Here is a 10,279-nt window from a genome sequence, read left to right as displayed (position 1 = left end):
GGTCATGGAGGTCTGCTGGAGCCAATCCCAGCCAACAAAGGGTGCAAGGCAGGAAACAAACCCCAGGCAGGGCACCAGCCCACCGCAGCATAGTAAAAATGATTATGTTAAAAGAATTGATTTTTGTTCATGAAGGATATGCTAATGAAATGATGCAATGAAATGATACTCAGTAAATACTGAAAAGGGATATTTATTTTGAACTAACCCTCATACCTCCATGTAGGGTCTGGAGCTAAAAAGAATGCTTTTGAGAAAAAGTCATTGTTAACTGTCAGACAGTATAAAGAAGCAACTAAAAGGGCTAACAACATAAGTTGAGTAATATAGTGTTCTATAAGGAGCAGATCTGAAGACGGGCTATGCTTAAACTGTTGTGATACTTCAGCAAAAACCTTACAAAAAGGTAAACTGGTCTCTAAATATAAGAAGCACCGACCAGGACTCCACAGGAATAGGCCTCACCTCAGAAAGCCTGGCAGCAAACTCAAAAAGCAAGCTTCAAGGTCTGCACAAGCCTAAAATGGTGTCATGATCTGGGGTTTCCTGCAGAGCAAACTATGGTCAGGCCTCCGGGCCAGAAACCTACCTAGTCTGTAGAAGTAATCTTAACGTCAGCCAGGCCTCCGTGCAACATGCTTGCTTCAACTGTAGCAGGCCCAAAATGAGGAGTTGGCAAAACAACTATAATAATTTAAAAATATCAAAAAAAAAACCATATAAGTTGATGGGTAAACCTTTGGCTTGTTACTAAAGAGCAAACAAAGAATCTTTATAAATAAAAAGATTTACTTTTCAAAAATACTATTAAGAAACAAGACCTCAAAAAAGCACCAAAAGCACAGATAATCTTGACTAAAAATAGACAAATCAGAAGGAAACAGTGCTCCAATACATAACATGATAGAAAGGTAAAAAATCAGAACAAAAAAGGTCAAATTCCAGTAATTCAAAACAATCAATAACAAGAGCACAGAGAGCACTTGCCAACACCTAACTTTAACAGTTTATCCATTGAACTGCCTGTCTCCACAGTCTTTAGAGGTCTTGGGGCTGTGCCTACATTGAGATGGAATCACCCACAAACCACAAGGAGAACAATAGGGAACATACCACATACCAACATAATTACACAAAACTGAAATATCATGACTATAAAATAAATAACTAGTATAAACATAAAGCATTTTAAAATAAACAGAAAAGGCATAAAAAGAAGCATAAACAGAAAATACAGGACATGAACTGGTAGACACATAGTGGGATTTGGGTTTTAAAAGGTTCAAAATATTTTAAATGCCCAAAAAAATCCCACCTAAGACAGATAATAACTAAAAACATTTGCCAGAACCGGACAAAAAAAAGTATCTTTATAAATAAGGAATTTATTAGAATGATGTGAAAGGGTTTTCATAAAAGAACAACCCAAGGCTAACAAGTCCAAATTATAATTTAGATTCAGAGTTCAAAAACAAAGCAAGAATACACAACAATCAGACAATTTCAATAACAACACAACCCAGCTGAAATGAACTCTACAACAATAACAGAGAACCTCTGGGACATCTGTTACCAGCCTAAAGTATTAGAACTGAAGCAGTAATATACTGTAATGGAGGGCCTGCCTTCTAGGGTTTCAATCACAGAAAGCAAGGAACATAGGCAAACATAAATATGCAATACATAAATGCTAAAGAATGTATAAACAAAGTGTTACTAACAAAGAGGCATAATAACAAAGAATAATAATAATTTAAAAACAATAGAAATAGAGTATAAAAGTATAATTAAGTCAGGGAACAAATTCTAGCTGAAATATAACATAAATTATATAACATATTAGTGTGTGAACATCAGAAATAATATGTGTCCTTTTAGTACCTTTCATTTCATTGAAGAATTTCCATAGATGAGCTCCTAAACTGATTTCAGGGCAACAGGGTCAGAGCTATAAAGGAAGAGATGAATCTTTAAATTTTAAAAATGTAATTATGAAATTATGAAAGTAATGAGGAAAGCAGATGCCAGCTGACAAATTAGGATCAGTTCTTCAACAAGAACACAGAGGCACAGGTACTGTAGAAGTCAGCTGTTAGTAAATTCATCACAAATGTTAGGAATTATTTCTTTACGTTGTAGATACATGAAACAACTTATCAAGTAGTAGAGTTAAAAGTAGCACTTTTTGGACGTCCAGATCTCAACTCTATGATATTTTGTATATTTATTATGCAAATAAGAAATGGCAAGTTATGTTGGGATGAATGAATGTTTGCCATTAAAAATTCCGTTCTTTGTTTAAATCTTTTTATGTATGTGTATTTGTGGAGAGATAGATTATTTTTTATATACCTGATTTTGAGCATATGGAGTATCCTAATGATTGCAATTATTTGTTTTAAAATGTATTTGTCAATGGACAGTAGTGTACTTACGACCATTTAGCAGTATGTCTGCTTGTATGTTCCAATTTCATCAAATTTTGTTTGCTGATTTGATATACAGTTGTGAATAAAGTATACAGTGTATATTTGCCTATAGTATGCATTTACATTGAGTGGCAGAATGGCAAATTGGATTATGTTTGATTCTGAGTTTGCCATGACCCCTGGACTGGATTGCTTCTTTTTAGACTTTGTAGACATTTTGCAGATTTTTGTAGTGGTTTCTTCAAAGCCAAGCTGTATGACTGGCAGCATTTGGATCAATGTGAAAAAAAGCAAGTGTATGCCCAATGATGAACTAGTGTCCCATCCAGGGCTGGTTTCTGCTTTTCTGTTAGGATGTAGAAAAGAAAAAACGCATCGCTTATGGTAGATTATATTCTGATAATGTTGTATGTGGAGTCTATCTGAGGGCATTTTAGTCTGTGTATATATATTTTATAAATATGTATGTGTGTATGTTTTGGTTTGTAAGTATTTTAGTACATTTATGGGTCAACAGCAGTGCTGTGTCCCTGTCACCATGACTGTCCATGTGGATGAGGCATCGATTGCCCTTGCCAGCCTTATTCCCAGTGGGCTGAAACAATAATTGCCCATTTTTCCTGAGCCCTGTTTTCGAGCACAACTCCTTCAAGGTGAACGCCCCTACGTGCCTGCTCTTATCTAAGTGACCGCATCACAGTGCCTGTTTATTTATTTATTATTTATTTATTTTTCCCTGAAAACTTTTCATTTCCAAATAGATTGAGGCGTGCTATTAAACAGTTTATTCTGGAGTGCCTGGGGCAAGGACCAGCATTTCACTCAATAAAAATGGAAAGCTTCGCCGGGCCCTTTTTCCTCCCACCTTTTGTGTGCAAAGTGGCAGCCGTGAATTTAATAGAGGGAGAATGTTGTGATTACTTAATGGTTTCCCAGACAGCGATGGCCTGGAGAATTAAATTTCGCATCTGCTTTCAAGGCGTTAATCTTTCTCCTCACATTCCGCCGCTTATGATGTGCGCACAAGAGATAATGTTTAAACTGGCTAAAGCAAAGTAAACCAGACAAGTCTGTTATTGGCTTTATAATTACATAATTAACTTTTTGTCTCTAATCGTTATGGAGGTAATGGTGCCTTTAAAATGGGCTTCTGCTGAGCAGAAACTAAATCAAAAATCAATAATCCATAGAATGCCATTAACGGCTGTTGCAGCTCTTGTTGAATTCATTGGAGGCTTTCTTTTTTTGTGAGGCAAATGAAATTCATTAAGACACAGAATGTTATCTCACAAGCTGACTTTCAACTGATAGAAGGGAGACCAAGCATCATAATCAGCTGTTCACTGGAAAAAAAAAAATGAACAAATGTTGCCATAAATTACACCTTGCTTGTAATGCAGTTATTGTAGGGCGATTGACCTCTTCAAAATTAATTCTATTTTCCATGAACCCTCCTTTCTTTCTAATTTACATTACGATCATATATGTCTGAAAAATGATATCATAAAAAAGATTAATGTACTAATTACTTCTCTTCTTATCTCCCCTCCCTGGTGCTTATACCTTTGGACCAAATCCACACAGCATGTAAGTATGTCACTTATTTCATTGTGACAGGGGTAATGTATTTGCAAAGTGTGCTATAAATATTGGAATTCGGGCGAGTTATCTCATATTCAGACGGCAGCCTTTTTTTGAGCTATGCTTTTTCAAATGAATTGAGAATTGACAAACATTTTCAAAGCTAAATTACCCGAATGTCAGTGTGAAATTAGGTTCTCGACCTCTTCTCTGATGTATGCTTATTTTTCTACATATTTTTCTCCTCAATTTTCATGCATCGCTGTTCACCACTGGAATTGGTGACATGGCTTTTTCTAAAGGGGGTAAGTAATATTTTAATACACCTGTGAAATGACTCTATATTTGTCATGAATATGCTAAAGGAATGCCGTCATGGCGCTTCAACAGATAAAAACCTGCCTGCCCATTTAATGGATTGCAGGAGAGGTGGAACTCCACATAAGAGAACCACCCACTTTAAAATTCCAGTATTAGTACTAATTCAGGAGAAAACAGAAGCACTGTCTTTCTCCATAATGTATTGCTAACGCAGAATAATAGGTGTTACTTAGCATCTACATGATTTTTCTTTAAAGTTAATAAATGAAAAACGTAATGTTTAAACCTCAGACAGAAATAGAGGGATTTTTGGTCCTTGTCTGATATACAGAACTGAAGTGTATACACTTATTTCTTAGTCAATAAAAATCTGTGATAAACAGGACCTTCTTGACTAAGAAATAAGTGTATACACTTCAGTTCTGTATATCAGACAAGGACCAAAAATCCCTCTATTTCTGTCTGAGGTTTAAACATTACGTTTTTCATTTATTAAGTTTTTCAAGTGTACTGGACTGTAATCAAATTTTTATATTTGATAAAAGATCAATATTAAAGGCACTATTTAAATCATTGATTGAATTATACCAATGAAGGACAGATTGTAATTTCAGAACAGTGCTTCTTATTGCTCTGTGCGTATCTGTTTTAAACGGTATTTTTCTCTAAGAGCCTATTGTACCTTTTATGCTAGATAAGAAACCTTAACCTTCATACTTATTGTACACAGTAATTTATGTGTGTACATACACTGGGTTTAGGATTTTGTTACCCTTTTTGTGTGTTAATTTTAATAATTACATGATTTAACTATATACAAAAAATAGTGCCTATCCTAACTAAATACAGGCAAGAAAAATCTAAGCCAATTTAAAATATCGGCTACAATCTATATCTAACCAAATATGAATGCCAATTACAAAACTTGTTAATGATTAATTTGAATCTTCTAAATATATGCATTGAAAAGAACCAGCATTTGTCTTTTTTAACAGTAAGTTATCTATACTAATAGAAGGTAAAGCCCTCACTGACTCACTCACTCACTCACTCACTCATCAGTAATTCTCCAACTTCCCGTGTAGGTAGAAGGCTGAAATTTGGCAGGTTCATTCCTTACAGCTTACTTACAAAAGTTAAGCAGGTTTCATTTCGAAATTCTACACGTAACGGTCATAACGGTCGATAACGGTCGACAACATCCGCTATGTTGAACTTTCTTATTTATGGCCCCATCTTCATGAAATTTGGTAGGCGGCTTCTCTGCACTAACCGAAACTGATGTACGTACTTTTTTCGATGTTTTGACGCCACTGTCGGCCGCCATATTGAACTTTCCAACGTCACTAATTCTCCAACTTCCCGTGTAGGTAGTAGGCTGAAATTTGGCAGGCTCATTCCTTACAGTTTACTTACAAAAGTTAAGCAGGTTTAATTTCGAAATTCTACGTGTAAAGGTCATAACGGTCAACAATGTCCGCCATGTTGAACTTTCTTGTTTATGGACCCATCTTCACGAAATTTGGTAGGCGGCTTCCCTGCACTAACCGAAACCAATGTACGTACTTATTTTGGTAATATGACACCACTGTCAGCCATCATATTGAACTTTCCAACGTCACTAATTCTCCAACTTCCCGTGTAGGTAGAAGGCTGAAATTTGGCAGGCTCATCCCTTACAGCTTACTTACAAAAGTTAAGCAGGTTTCATTTCGAAATTCTACGTGTAACCGTCATAACGGTTGACAACGTTTGCCATGTTGAACTTTCTTATTAATAGCCCCATCTTCACGAAATTTGGTAGGTGGCTTCCCTGCGCTAACCGAAACCAATGTACGTACTTATTTTGGTGGTATGATGCCACTGTCGGCCGCCATATTGAACCTTTCAACGGTCTTTGTTACTTATGGGCCCATCTTCAAGAAATTTGGTACGCGGGTTCCCAACGCTAACTGAATCCTAGTTATGTACATATATATGTCCATAGCCTGCAGCTCGGTCACCGTGTGAGGCGGCATTGGGTCCCCCATCCCAACGCCTCCCACGTTGTTGGCTGCCTGCCTATATAAGGCCGTCCGTCGCTCCAGTTTCTACATTCCCTTCCTTGCTTCGCCACGGGATTCACGTCTCCCTGCTGATAACTACAGCCTTTTTATTTAATCCACGGCTTACGAGTATAGTTATTGTGTAGGTATTTTAGACTTACTTTACATTGTTCAGGTACCCATTTCCTTTATCATTACAACCGTACCCCCATTAACATGTCTATCGAGGTGATCACCATCGATCAAAGAACTACCACTTACCGAGTGGTTTCCATGCCCGGAAATGGCACCTACCTTTTCCATTCTCTTTGTTACATATTGCACGGCCATATCAGGCTCACTCTTGATATCCAGAGGAACATTGTGTCTTATGTATTGAATGACTGGGACAGGTTCAAGGTGTGGACTGATGACGGTACAGGAGATAATTATACTACACAGGAGCACTAGAAGAGTGAAATGCTTAAGCCCTTCACCTATGGTTCTGCATGTGAGTTGATGGCTGCCGCTGAATTGTTCGGTTGTCGCTTTCAAGTGTACCAAAATGGCCAAATATTTTACACCTTTCGACAACCGCCTATGCCTCTTAGACATCTTAGATTCACAGGTGACAATTTCAGTAGTGGACACTTTGATGTTTATGAATGTTTAAACTCTCAAAAGCTGGATGTGAAGTTATCAATGAAACCGGTTGTATACTTACAACGCTTGACAGATGCCGAATGTCACTTCAACACAAGTCCTGCAAATACTGTCGTAATTGAAACAGACCATGAAACTCAAACCGATTATGACAGCAGCAATCCAAGCTGTGAGATTTGAAACAAGATTACTGTTCACATGGCCAACTGTACGTTGCATGCTCAAGAGTAAGCTCAGCGCACAGCTGAGGGCCGAACTGACAATGTGTTATACAAAGAGATCCTTAACAAATAATTATTGGTATATTTTCCCTCAGTTTAAAAAGGTTTAATTTTCTTCTTAATAAAAATTTTAAGGCAGTACTTCGCCGCCACGAAGCGCGGGTATTTTGCTAGTCTTTTATTATTCATGTGTATGGTTAATATTAGTGACTTTAGCATTATGAATATCTCAATTAAATAAAGAAATAATATTTTTAACAGTGTGTGTACTGTATTCGTTCAATTAATATTTTAGCTGAACTGTAGTGTAGTGGCTAGTGTTGCTGCCCAATAGCCCCAAATTTGATTTTAAAGGGGCCTAATCATTTTCTGTGTAGAGTTTAAATGTTCTCCCAATGTCTGTGGACGGCTATACCCAGATATTTTCATTTTACTCTCATGACAACATCATGGGTGTTAGGTTAAATGGGATATAAACTTGGCTTTTTACCAGAAGATTTGGATTTGTGTGCTTAAACGAGCCTTGCTATGGACTGGCATCCTGTCTAGGTTCGTTCCTGCCTTGTGCTTAAGGCTGTATGAAAGGGTACAAGGCCACACAACCCCAAATTGGAAAGGAGAAGATATTGTATAAAAGCAATGTCTAATGTATGAGCTGTTTATATTTTAAAAAGTACTTTTTACGTGAAATATAGGATAACATTACATTCTGACATCATTTAATCAAAAAAAATACATGTTGATTTTAAGCATTTGAAAGTGAGACAGTGTCTTAAACCTGATCCTAAAATAAACTAGAAGCCAGCTGAGACATTATGTGCTTATGACATTATGCCTGTAAAGACTACTAACAGTATTCTGGACAAGTACAAGTGTGTTCGTCTTTTTGTTTGCTGTCAGATCATTGTAGAGAAACTACTATAATCTAACTAGAAGGCAATGAATGCAACTCAGAAAACTTCTCAATCTGAGATGGGTGACAATGTCAGATACAAAAAAAATTCCAGATAGGATACAATGAATATTTATTTCTACCCAAGGCGTAAAGTATACCTAATGCTAAATGGAATGGTTTACACAGTATTGCACACTTTGCTGACCATCTATTAGGAACTATTAATGCTTTGCTGTCTTTGCACATAAAGAGGTCTGGTCAGATGTGGTCTTCTAAGTTTTGAGCAGCATTCTGGACATTTGCACCATGATGAGGGTGATAAATTGGTCAGCAGAGTTTACTAGGCTCCACAAAGTGAGAAAATATACAATATCATGAAAATCTCCAAGAATTAATGTGAATGAAAACTGTGTTGGTTTGGCCATAAAACAAGACAGACAAGAGGCAGAATATGTGACCAGAAGAGCATTTACAATAGACATTCCAAGAGAGAGAAGAAAGCTGCTGTAAACCCCAAGAGAAGGTTGTGGTACACAGCAAAGGACAGATTAGATAATATAAGGTTGAAAGAAATGAATGCAGTGGATAGAAGATGCAACGTGGAAGAAAATAAAAGAACAAGTCAAAAAACAAAAATTTTTAAACAACAGTTTCTTAAGCTTATTAATTTAAAGAACCATTTTCTTGGATTAAATTTGATCATTTATGTCTTTGACTAGTTACATTTCAAAAATAGCTGCTGTGTCAGTTCAGCCTGATTTTTCTGCCTGGTTAAGTTTTGAATCTGATATTTGTATCTGGTTAGATTTAGACTGTTGCTAATGTTATAAATTGGCTTACGCTTTCTTAGTTTAAGTGTTTAATTAGGATAAGCTCTGTTTTTTGTAAATAGTTAAATCAGACAATTATGAAAATGTATTTTTTGTTTAGGTTCAGCAGAGTTTACATTACTTTTCTACATCTAAGAAAAGTTAATGCAAAGTATTTTCTTACTCATGTTAAGGAAAACATTTCTGAGTCTGTTGGTTAAGCATTTGTTTCAAAGCCTAGAATAAGGGCTTTCTCCCGCCAGGAAGAGAAAGTTTGCAAATGAAAAATGGCACCTGGATTACACAGGTCAGGGATTAGGACCTATCAGACCTAAGAAACAGAGACAGAGAGAACAAGATAGAGTGAAAGGGCACTCCTGCATATCATTGAAAGTGGGCACAGTTACTTGTGGATATAATGCCATGCCATTGTGACTAGAACCAAAACTATAATACCCCAGGACACCACAGGCAGGGAGACTTCAAAGAATACTACTAATAAAGTGCTGGAGGTGCACCATACCCCCTGGTATAACAACCGAGACCCTGCTGTCTATTAAAAAAGGTAGTCAACTAAACAAATTTTAAATTTCCATTCAAGAAAGAGAATAAGGGCATGGAGTTCTGTTGGGAGGCCAGTGAAACTACATATGAGAGTCTTGAAGAAATTTCACCAGAGGCCATTTATATCCTGCTCTGGCACATTATGCTCAACCAGAGGGTGCTGAATGTCCCAGCATTGATTACCAGAATTGAGTCTATAGGTTGCCTGTGGCTAGACGAGTTAAAGGTGAAAGCCAAAATACAGTTAGGTGGAGAGGTTAGAAATGCCAGTGGCTATAAAAGAAGGAAAGGGTACCCCACCAGAGATATAAGTATCAGCGCCTGAAAACCAGACTGAATGCACCTGATGGTGCTTTGTTTGTCTTCTCTGCTTTCCTTTCTGTCATTCCTGTTTAATTTCTGTTTTAAAAAAAGACATTCATTTTGATATTTTGGACTTTGTTGCTGGTCCTAGTTAGGGTAAACACTGAATTCAGTGTCTGCTTTGATTTTGGCCTGCTTTATGTCTATAATTAAGTTTATTATTTATAACCTATTATTTAATATTATTATTATTATTATTATTATTATTATTATTATTATTATTATTATTATTATTATATATCCTCTAGTCTTTGTGCATGATTAGATATAAGCACAGATTACTATGGTTTAGGTGTACAGTGTTTTTAACACAGTTATGTTTCAATAAAAGCTAAGCAAGGACAACTGACTATAACGCAATAGCAAAATAGACAATACAATGTCAGTGGTGAAAATGGGTAGTAAGCCA

General features: G+C 36.5%; 1 long non-coding RNA gene across 1 annotated transcript in view; it reads right to left on the bottom strand.

Moving 5' to 3' along the window:
- Window positions 1-600: 600 nt before the first annotated feature.
- The window catches only part of LOC120534940, a 90,952-nt gene continuing 81,273 nt past the window's right edge, over window positions 601-10,279 (bottom strand). Inside the window, exons 6-7 of the long non-coding RNA XR_005634813.1 lie at window positions 1,882-1,948; window positions 601-684 (exon numbers count right to left, since the gene is read on the bottom strand). This is a non-coding gene — a long non-coding RNA (uncharacterized LOC120534940). The remainder of the gene's footprint in view (window positions 685-1,881; window positions 1,949-10,279) is intronic.

Source organism: Polypterus senegalus, chromosome 9, assembly GCF_016835505.1.
Source record: "Polypterus senegalus isolate Bchr_013 chromosome 9, ASM1683550v1, whole genome shotgun sequence".
Lineage (NCBI taxonomy): Eukaryota > Metazoa > Chordata > Cladistia > Polypteriformes > Polypteridae > Polypterus > Polypterus senegalus.
Note: the sequence above shows the minus strand (reverse complement) of the source record. Positions and strands in the feature narration are given on the sequence as shown.